The sequence below is a fragment of the Alligator mississippiensis genome, chromosome 5 (assembly GCF_030867095.1).
Source record: "Alligator mississippiensis isolate rAllMis1 chromosome 5, rAllMis1, whole genome shotgun sequence".
Classification (NCBI taxonomy): Eukaryota; Metazoa; Chordata; order Crocodylia; family Alligatoridae; genus Alligator; species Alligator mississippiensis.
The window spans coordinates 77,608,714-77,618,293 of record NC_081828.1 but is presented as its reverse complement, the minus strand read 5'-3'; positions in this window follow the sequence as shown (position 1 = coordinate 77,618,293).

The following is a 9,580-nucleotide window of genomic DNA, read 5'->3' as shown; positions in this document are numbered from 1 at the left end:
CAATGCAGAGCCATGCCTCACAGAGAGCAAGTGGTGGCAGCCCTGAGGAGGATTTTTGAGAAATATTGCAAGCCCAGAAGGGAAGCATTACTTGCCAGAGGCAGATTCATGGATTCCAAATGTCTCCCAGGCAGATTGGGCTGACCAGGAACCTGCACAGAGAAGGAGAGACAGCTGTCCATGCCATGGTGATGACAAGCCAAGAGAACTGAAACCAACTCTGAGAGGCCAGGTAACCTGGGGCCAGGCAGAGGCTAGGTCAGTCCCACTGAGGTAAGAGCTGAGTGAGTTGAACTGACGTCCGTATGCGGTATACCGTTTCAAACAGCCGAGACGTTTACCAACACTGTGACCTAACCCAGAAGACCAGGATTTGACATCATTGGTTGGTGTTAGGTGGGGTGGAGGGGAGGTGGAGGCCCAAAACAGAAAGATCGACAGGATGATCAAAGGAGGGGCGGAGCATACATCTTCCTCCCTACTAAATACATTTATTTCAGCAAAGTCATGGCAGGCAAGAACCACTGAGGACCCTCTGGGACCTGTCTCGATAACTGACCATCCTTCCTGCAGACAACGGCGACACCCAAAAGACTGGCATGCACCAGGTGCTCTGGTGAACGGCACAGTCACTTACAGTCCCTTAGGCACCCAAGTTGACTTCTGCACCTAATAGGTGGAAAAGAATCTGGCCTTTACTGTCTCTGTTGTTAGGCAGTGCCCTTAATACTGGCATCTCCCTACCCCCACCTTAGCTATGAGAACATTATTGTGTTCTACCTAACCTTTTACACTATTCCTGCTTGGCTGATCCAGGCAATATCATATCATATATCATATAAATGGAGAGAGAGTCCACCTGTTTAAAACAGAACATAACTATTTATAAACCCAGGATTTAACTCCTTCTGACACTGAGTGATAGACAGTAGCAAAGCACAACAGTAACTGGTTAGTTGTTTACACTGGTAGCATTTTATTAGATACATCTGTTATGCTGCCATAGTATACTGTTCCAAGGCCTGCTACCACCTCCCTTTCACCCTATGCACTCTTTCTGTTGGCTTGTTTTTAAGTCTGAGGCTCCAGTCCATTCACATCTCCACTGTTTTAACATATCCTTTTCTCCATCAGGTTTGTTTGTTGATGCCTTGAGCTGTAGTTACACAGGCATTGTGCTGGATTAAAAGCATGCTTGCATCATCATCAAAGAGGTTGAGAAAGCGCATCACTTTCTCATAGCCTTCCCCCCCCCCGTCCCTTCAGGTCTCCAAAGCAACTTGAGACAACCTTTCTTATAAGATATGCTTTGATTTATTGCTCATAAATGTAAAAGAACCTGCAAGCTGAGAGAAGGAAAAGTTTGAGCATAGTGTACAATGGGCAACAATTTAAAGCAAAATTCATTGAAATGAATGAGGCAGTTAGCATTCTGTTACTCTGCAGAACTCTTCACTGTATCACATCTCGTTATTATAAGGGTCTGATTCCATCAGGCTAAGCCACATTAAAAGTATCTTTACACATGCTCTGGGGGTGAGTGGGGGGGAACTTTAATTAGAGCGGCTGTCTGGAGAAGCTCTAATTAAAGCACCTGCAGCATCTCATGTATTCAGTGTCCCACACTTCAAAATAACTAAAGCTTTAAAGTGTGCCCACTGACATTTTGAAGTGTGGGAACACTGAATACATGAGATGCCAAGGCTGCTGAAGCATGCTAATTAGCATGCTCCTGCAGACTTGATTAATAGAGTCTGCTCTGGTGTGCTGTAATTACAGTGCATTGGAGCAAGTGTCCCTCACATCTACAGGCACCCTAAGTTTCTGGAAGGTAATTGCAGTGTCACTTGCTACATCAAGATATATCTCTGAAGCCTATGTGATCTAGTTACAATTTATTTTAAAGAAATTGCATCTGGTTACAAGGTACTACACTAATTGTAAGAGATTTTTGTTTTGGAATTTGTTACGATGTACTACAAAATTTCTGTAGCATTACCTCCAAGTGTGCAGACAGACATAACATTTGAACTGTTTCAAGAATGTCACTAATTTGGCCACCAGTTCACAATTGTCCCAGGGCAGAGGTACTTGCACATACACTGCTAAGGGTTCTAAGTAGAACTGTCACCTTGTAGGGATTGCATGGCTGCTGAAATGCCCTCAGAGGGTGGTAGAATACCCAGACTATCATGCCTTGCAGGGAATAGTGGAGGGGTTGCCAGGTGTGGGGAGTCTGTGTAGCCTTCTGCTTATGCTTTCTGGGCCATGCTCCAGGGCCCTCCCATGGTTTTTGAATCCCTAAATTGAAAACCATACTGTCAGTTTCATCTCCCTGCTAGAGACCCTGCACTCCTGGGTACCAGACTTATTTGGGGTCAGGAGTAGGGCCAAATTAGCCCTTTAGTGGGCCTTAGGCAAAAAAACTCTTTGGGTCCCAGGCCAGTCAAGATGCCCTCCCCACCCTGGTGCTGCCGCCTGTGGGAAGCAGGTCACAGAGCCACCACTGGGAAGCAGCTGCTGCTGCAGCAAAGGCAGTGGAGGGGAGGGGTGGGGAGGAAAATGAACAGGGCCATTTGCGCTGCCACCTCAGAAGTAAGGACCAAGGCCCCCTGCAGCTCAGGGCTCTAGGCATGTTCTTAGTTTGCCTAGGTATTAATCCAGCCCTAGTCAGCTCTCTCCTTTCCCCTCCACCCTCAACAGCATGTCTCCTTAACTCCCGTCCCATTCCATCACGCTTTTGAAATGTTCCATGAAGTTTAAGCTGATCTTAAGTGGTATGCACATCTAAATTCTTGGGTTTTAAAGAGTATTCAGAACATTCTAAGTGTTATGTCTGTTATCACCCCAAGAGATGATACATCTGGCAGTAAAATCTCTGTGTATTTCCCAATATTGCTGTTTTTTTCTAACAGTATTGGTATTGAGAGGAGATGGGTGTAGAGAGTACAGTGATGAAATGTGAATCAAGGGTGTCTAACAGTTCACTGTTAGGTGAGATTTGAAAATATACCTAACTTTCCATCAGTTGTTGAACACATCTTGTCTGTTCCTAGGCAATACTGTGATGAAATAATTCACCAGCTATCTAAGAAAAGGAAAGTTCCAAGAAAGACTTGGAGACCAAATGCAACCAAGATCTATAGGCCTCTGGTTGGTGCCTATAATCCCAAAGGCACAAATGCAGAGATGTTACAGGTACTAAACTATTATATTCACTCTTAATCCATTGTAGGGAGTTCGTAGAGGATGCGTCTACATCTGCCTCTTTTAAGCGGGCTTAGCCTAAAGTTGCCTTTTTAAAGGTGCATTAAGGGCATGTGTCTACATGTGCATGCCATAAATGTGCCTTAAAAATGGTGATTTAAGGCTATGTGAGCCTAAATTTAATACCTGCATAAAGCATGCTATCAAATTTAGGAGTGAATAGCTAGGCCCCATTATCACACATGTAGACGTGTTAAATCACATTAACGTGGTGTGCGTCAATGGATAGACACCATGTTAATATGCAGTGGTGCATCTGCACGTGCACCTAAATTTAATGCACCTTAATGCGCATTAGCGTATCCACATGTAGATGTGTAACTAAATTGACTTAATGCACATTAAGCAAAGGCGCATTAAGTTTAGACATGTGTAGACATTCCTAGAGCGTTCTAAACCCTTGATCTTCAAAAAGTTGTTCTGCAATCATATACTTCTAACGCTAGGCCTGATGCCTCCTATTATGCTGATGCTTGGCCCTATGACTCAGTTACCTTGAGACAGAGTAACTCCTGATGCTCACCATGACTTCTTCAACTGAGTCCAAGAAGCGATGATACCCTGGCTGAAGACCTATTTCCTTGAGCTGTGCAACTGGTATATGTTTTGTAGCAACATGGAAGAACCTTTTCAAAACAACTCAGCATTTATTAAGCAACCAAAACACAGCATTTTAAGGTCCTTAAGTTAAAATGAAAATGGAAAAAGAGAGTTTACACACATCTACACTGGCACCATTACCTGGTGCTCTTATCCAACAAGTACAGGATTTTATCTGCCCCACACTTCTCTTAGGAAGCAGGGATCTTATCATAATGAAACCCTATGCAGTTTAATGATAAGATTCATGCAATCTACTTCATTTTGTGCAAATTAAGTTTAGCCCTCTGGCTTTTTTGGCATTTTGCCAAAGCAGCCTGAGGTTGGGCTAACTTTTATCCATTCTACATAAATCTAATGACAAAAAATTGGAACTCACAACCATTCACACTGAAGAAAATGAGGTAAGGCTCTAAGGAAAAGAATGTCCACATAAGCTATCAATTTTTTTGTCACTGGTGATGTAAAGATGCACATTTATTGTGAAACTACTGTCTTGTCATATAATAGCTATCATTATATGTGTAAACTCCTGACCAAAAGATGATCCATTTGCTGCATACTAAACTTTACTGCATAGTAGTAGAAGTAGATAAAATACAAGATACACAGCCTGACTAGGTAATAAACCATCTGAATCCAGGATATAGTTTTACCTTCAAGAATATGTAGTACCTCACCTGCGTGGTAATATTAATATGTGGAATGTGTTGGGTGTCCTTTCCTATGATTCATTTCAGCCGCAGGGTAGCCTTCAGTGGATGTGTCTATACGTATGCTTTAATGTGCATTAGCCTATTTTAATGCGCATTAAAGCATCACTAAAAAAAGTGAGCTTCAGTTAATGAGCATTAAAATTGGCTAATGCACATTAAGAATCACTTAAAAGCCATGCTGTTTAGTTAATTCACATTAAGATAGGCTAATGTACATTTTCCTAGTTCCTCAGAGTGCCTGTACACAAGTGCAGAGGCTGCCCTGACACTGTAATTATAGCACATCAGAGCAGATTCAATTAATTGAGTCTGTTAGAGAGTGCTAATACCACACTCCAGCAGCCTCCCACATCTTGTGTATCAGTGTCCCCACACTTAAAAAAACTTGTTGAACAAGCTTTAGTTCAAGTGTCCCCACCACCATTTTTAAGTGCAGTGACACTGATACATGAGATGCAGCAGTGCTTTAATTACAGTGGGTCTTGGAGCTGCTCTAATTAAAGTGCCCCACCCTCCACCCCTGAAGAACATGTAAAAGTGCCCAGAGGTACTACATTTAATGTGCATTAACTAAAGCATGTTACTGCATGTGTAAATGTGCCCAGTGTAAACCAGTCTTCCTACAACCTAATGGCCAGGCCCCGTAATTGTGCCATGTACAAGCAGCTGATTTGGCAGAGCTGGTTTTGTGTCCAAGCTTTACAACAGAGTAAACTGACTATGGAGTAAATTATTCTATAATACGTATGCTATATGTCCACACCCTACGACTCAGGTTTATGGTCTTTTCCATTTGAATGCTTTTCATAAATGCCACTCCCATATCTTTCTGACATTTTGGATTCTGTCCAATAAATGTAAATATCTGGCCCCGATTCAAATTAGTTTGCTCAACACAATCAAATGGTTTAATATGCAGATAGTCATGTAATTCTTTCTAGTCTTTTCTCTGAAGTTGCTAACACTATATCCACTTTGCTCTTTAGTGTACGAACAGATTTTTAACAATTGACTTAACTGGAGATTTACTTATATCTTCAAATGTTATTCTAGATATCAAAAAGCAGAAGTCGTAGATTTTTGCTGGAATCTGCCAAAGTTACAAGCTGTTTCTTAAAAAGGCATGAGACAAAGGTCCCTGGGTTTTGCAAGTACGAAGTAATAGTCTTTATTCTTGACCTGCTTTATCTGCAGATAGAATTAATATTCAAAGACAGTGACAAGTAGTTTTGTTTTTAAAGTGTTTATGTGCCCTCACAATGTTATGTATATATAAAGTTTTTTTCCCCCCCATTATGTTCCTTTCCATCGTGGTTCAATCTGTAGTACACTAAGGCCTCTAATCTATTATTCAACTTGAGTTTGTGAATCTAGCAAGATACTATTAGTCACTGAGAAAGTGAAGGCACTGGGTTTATTTAATATAACCCTTTTCAGTTTTGTGGATTCAGCCAAAACAAATCAATTCCTGTCGGTCTGTAAAGGTACACCCAAGGGTTTATCATCTGGCAGTTTTCAGTTATTCACTTCTAAACTGTCAGTGTAGCAGCCTTAGAATATTTTAATGCACCCAATCATGGATTATGAAATAGGAAAAGAGCAGGTTATACTTCTAAATTCCCTTAGTCTGTATGCTAAGTCATACACAGAACATTATACCAAGACCAGAGGATAGCTTTGAAATAGTGTTTGTGAATTCACAGTGACACAAGAGAATTTTCTGACACTAAGTTTCCACATAGTACTTGACCATAAATGTGGTGCAACGTCCAATAAAAAGGGTATTCAAGATAAAACATGCAAGTGTGGTCTTGCATACTTTGAACCTAATTCTCCACTGAGGTACTTCAAGTTTTTGTTGTTTATAATTCATTAAACAGAATTTTAGTTCATGAATAGTTGGGGAGGGAGGGGCAGGAGATGAATACATTTCTATCCAGGAAGTATAAGAAGAGTGTGAAGAGGATAGGGAAAGTCAGAATGAATCCCTCTGTCCCCTTGCCTACACCAAAAGACATCCACAAGCAATATAACTCATGGAAGTCTCAGCAGCAGCAGCGACAATCCCTCATAGTCAAGGATGATCACTCAGATGGGTCAAGAAAAGAGTTATAAATGAGTCCACTGATGGGTAAGAAGGCTGATCCTAGAGCTGCAGACTCTCCAGCAAATGCTGCAGGTGTTAAAGGGAGGGTCAGACCACAGATATCTCAGTCTTGTTTCCTTTACTTTTGTTTCTGTCATTTTTCTGCCTGCAGGACAAGATGTTTTCCTCAAAGTAAGTTGGACCTTCTTTCACAAGACGTCAGAATGTAGCCCTGTCTCAAGTTATTTTTTCCCATTTGTGGTGTCGAGGCAACATGTCTTAGCTTGCATGACTGTAGCACTGTCATGAATAGACACAAACTGTTCAGGAAGGACAGGCATGGAGAAGAGGAGAAGGAGTTGTGCTGTCTGCAAAACAGTTGTAAAATTTAGCTTCCTTCTTGTAAAATTATGAAGTTTACATTTCAAAATGGCTAATTTCAATATCTTCCATGTTTTGGGGATACAAGTTGTAGCCATATTGGTCTACAGACAAAAATAATCAGAACTGGTTGGAAGTAATATCTTTTATTAGACCAACTAGATGTTTGCAAAAAATCAGGCTTACTAAACCCTCTTCAGGCATAGGAGAATGCAAAGATTGTAAAATTTCTCCCAGGTGGAAATGAAAATTAATATTTCACAGGAAAGCTGAAGGTGTTGTTATAAGAAGGGAGCTACATTCAACACCTTGAAGCCTGAAAACTGACACCCTTACTCCTGCCTTTTGTTTCAAGCCAAATTTTCATGTTCACAGAGCTGCCTCAACCTAAGAGAAATTCCTTGCCCAGGAGAGCCTTCCATCAACCCATCCTCCTGTGAAATATGAAACATCATAACCAAAAGGAAACATAATTCAACATCCTGCTTGCCATCAGACAACTCTGAGGTAAATAGACTGCTTTACTTTTTATCTGAGCCTTATTTGCACAAAATGAACTTTTCCAATCAGGAAATTTTACATCTTCAGCTCTCCTGTAAAATATGAGTTTTCATTACCACTTAGGAGAAATTTTATAATTGTCCCAGGGGGACACAGGTGGAGACTCCGGAGCACCTGCCTGAGGTGGGACCTGAGGCAGGGCTGACCTGCCCAAAGAAGGAAAGGGAAAGCCCTGAAAATGGGGCATGCTTACCATTTTCAGGAGTAACGGAGCCAAGCCAAGATGAACTGCCTGCGCAGTTCGTCAGCTGCTTTTATTTCTGGCTGGGAATGGCACCAGCTGATGTCACAATCAAGAATCGCCACCCAGCTGATTTAAAAGACACCAGCAGGGAGACAGGGGCAGCAACAACAGAGCCAGATGGCAAGGCTGCTCCCCACGCTGCACCTGGGCTGCACAAGCAGCTTGGCAGGGGCTAAATAGAGACCCACTGGAAGGGTTCTGGCTTCATTAAGAGGACCTAGCACCTGGCTCAGCAGGGAAGCCAAGCCAAGAAGGACAGCATCAAGGGACGTTGAGGGCCACAGACACTGGATCCATGAGTGGGGCGGGCTGAGGCCCCGTGCCCTAATTATTCCTTTCTTTTCTCATTTTTTTTGTGTTGTTGTTGTGTTGGAGGTTGTGCAGAGCCTAAATGGGGAGTGAGCCTCCAGGTGACCCTCTGGGTCAAGAGGGGAAAACCGAGGCAGCACAGAGGACTGCTACACCTCAAGTGGAGAGGGAACACGGTGACAAGGACTGGCCCAAGACCCATAGTCACACAGGGTGGAGGGCCGGAGAAGACAAGCAGGGAGAGAAGAGGACAGATAACAACATTGAGGGACTGGCCAGTGACTCATCATCTGGCCATCCTAAAGGTTGGAGCATGGCTGGGGTGTAGGGGAGGGGGAGCCCCAAGAACGCCCACCTAGGGCAGCACCCGGCCTGCAAGGAACCCCGAGGAAGAACCCCACCACTGAAGAAAAGAAGACCAAGTCATGGCAGGAGAGTGTCAGGGCCTCTCTCAGGGGTGAACGCGACCCCACACTCAGGTCTCAAGGACATATCCTGTGGCCAGCACCAGGTGTGCACTCTAAGGCCACAAGGAACTGCCTATATGAGGTCAGGTGGGTGCAATAATCTTTGCATTCTCCTATGCCTGAAGAAGGGTGAGTATACCCAAAAGCTTGTAATTAAAGAAATATTTTTGCAAATAATGTAGTTGGTCTAATAAAATATATCACCTCAAGCCAGAGTTCTGATTCCTTTTGCCTGTAGACCAATACAGCTAAAACCTGTATCCCTTGACTTTAGTGAGGCTTTTAATACCATCTCCCACACCATTCTTGCAAGCAAGCTAAGAAAGTATGGGTTGGATGAGTGAATGGTAAAGTGGATAGAAAGCTGGCTGGATTGTTGGGCTCAAAGGGTAGTAATCAATGGCTCATTGTCTAGTTGGCAGCCAGTGTCAAGTAGAGTGCCTCAGGGGTCAGTCCTAGGGCCAGTTTTATTCAGTTTCTTCATTAGCGATCTGGAAGATGGTGTCACGGCGGGGTCCTCGCGGAGGGCCGTGATCTCCTTGAGGCCCTCTCACCGCGCTACTTCGGCCCAAGGGCACCCTCCATTCTCGCCCGCCACGTCTTGATCGAATATGTAATAGGGAGGCTGCCTTGCGTTTCCTTGGGCCTGTCAGCTCCTGGACCCCTCGTGGGTATCCCCGTACAATGGGCGCTACCCAAGCGCCCTAGCCTTATGGGCTATGCGTGGCTCCTACCAGCCCCTAATACCACGCCCCAAGCCTCGCAGATGTAATGGACATTGTCCGGTCTGTCTCTCTAATGTGGCCCACCCTGGGCTCCCTTTCTCATGCCCAGCCTCTTGCTGGGACTCTCATCTAGCCCACTCTGGGCCTCCCCTGCCAGTGTGGTTCCGCTTCGGGACTCTCTAGCGGGCCTCCGGTCCTATGGGCCAACTGCACGGATACCCTCC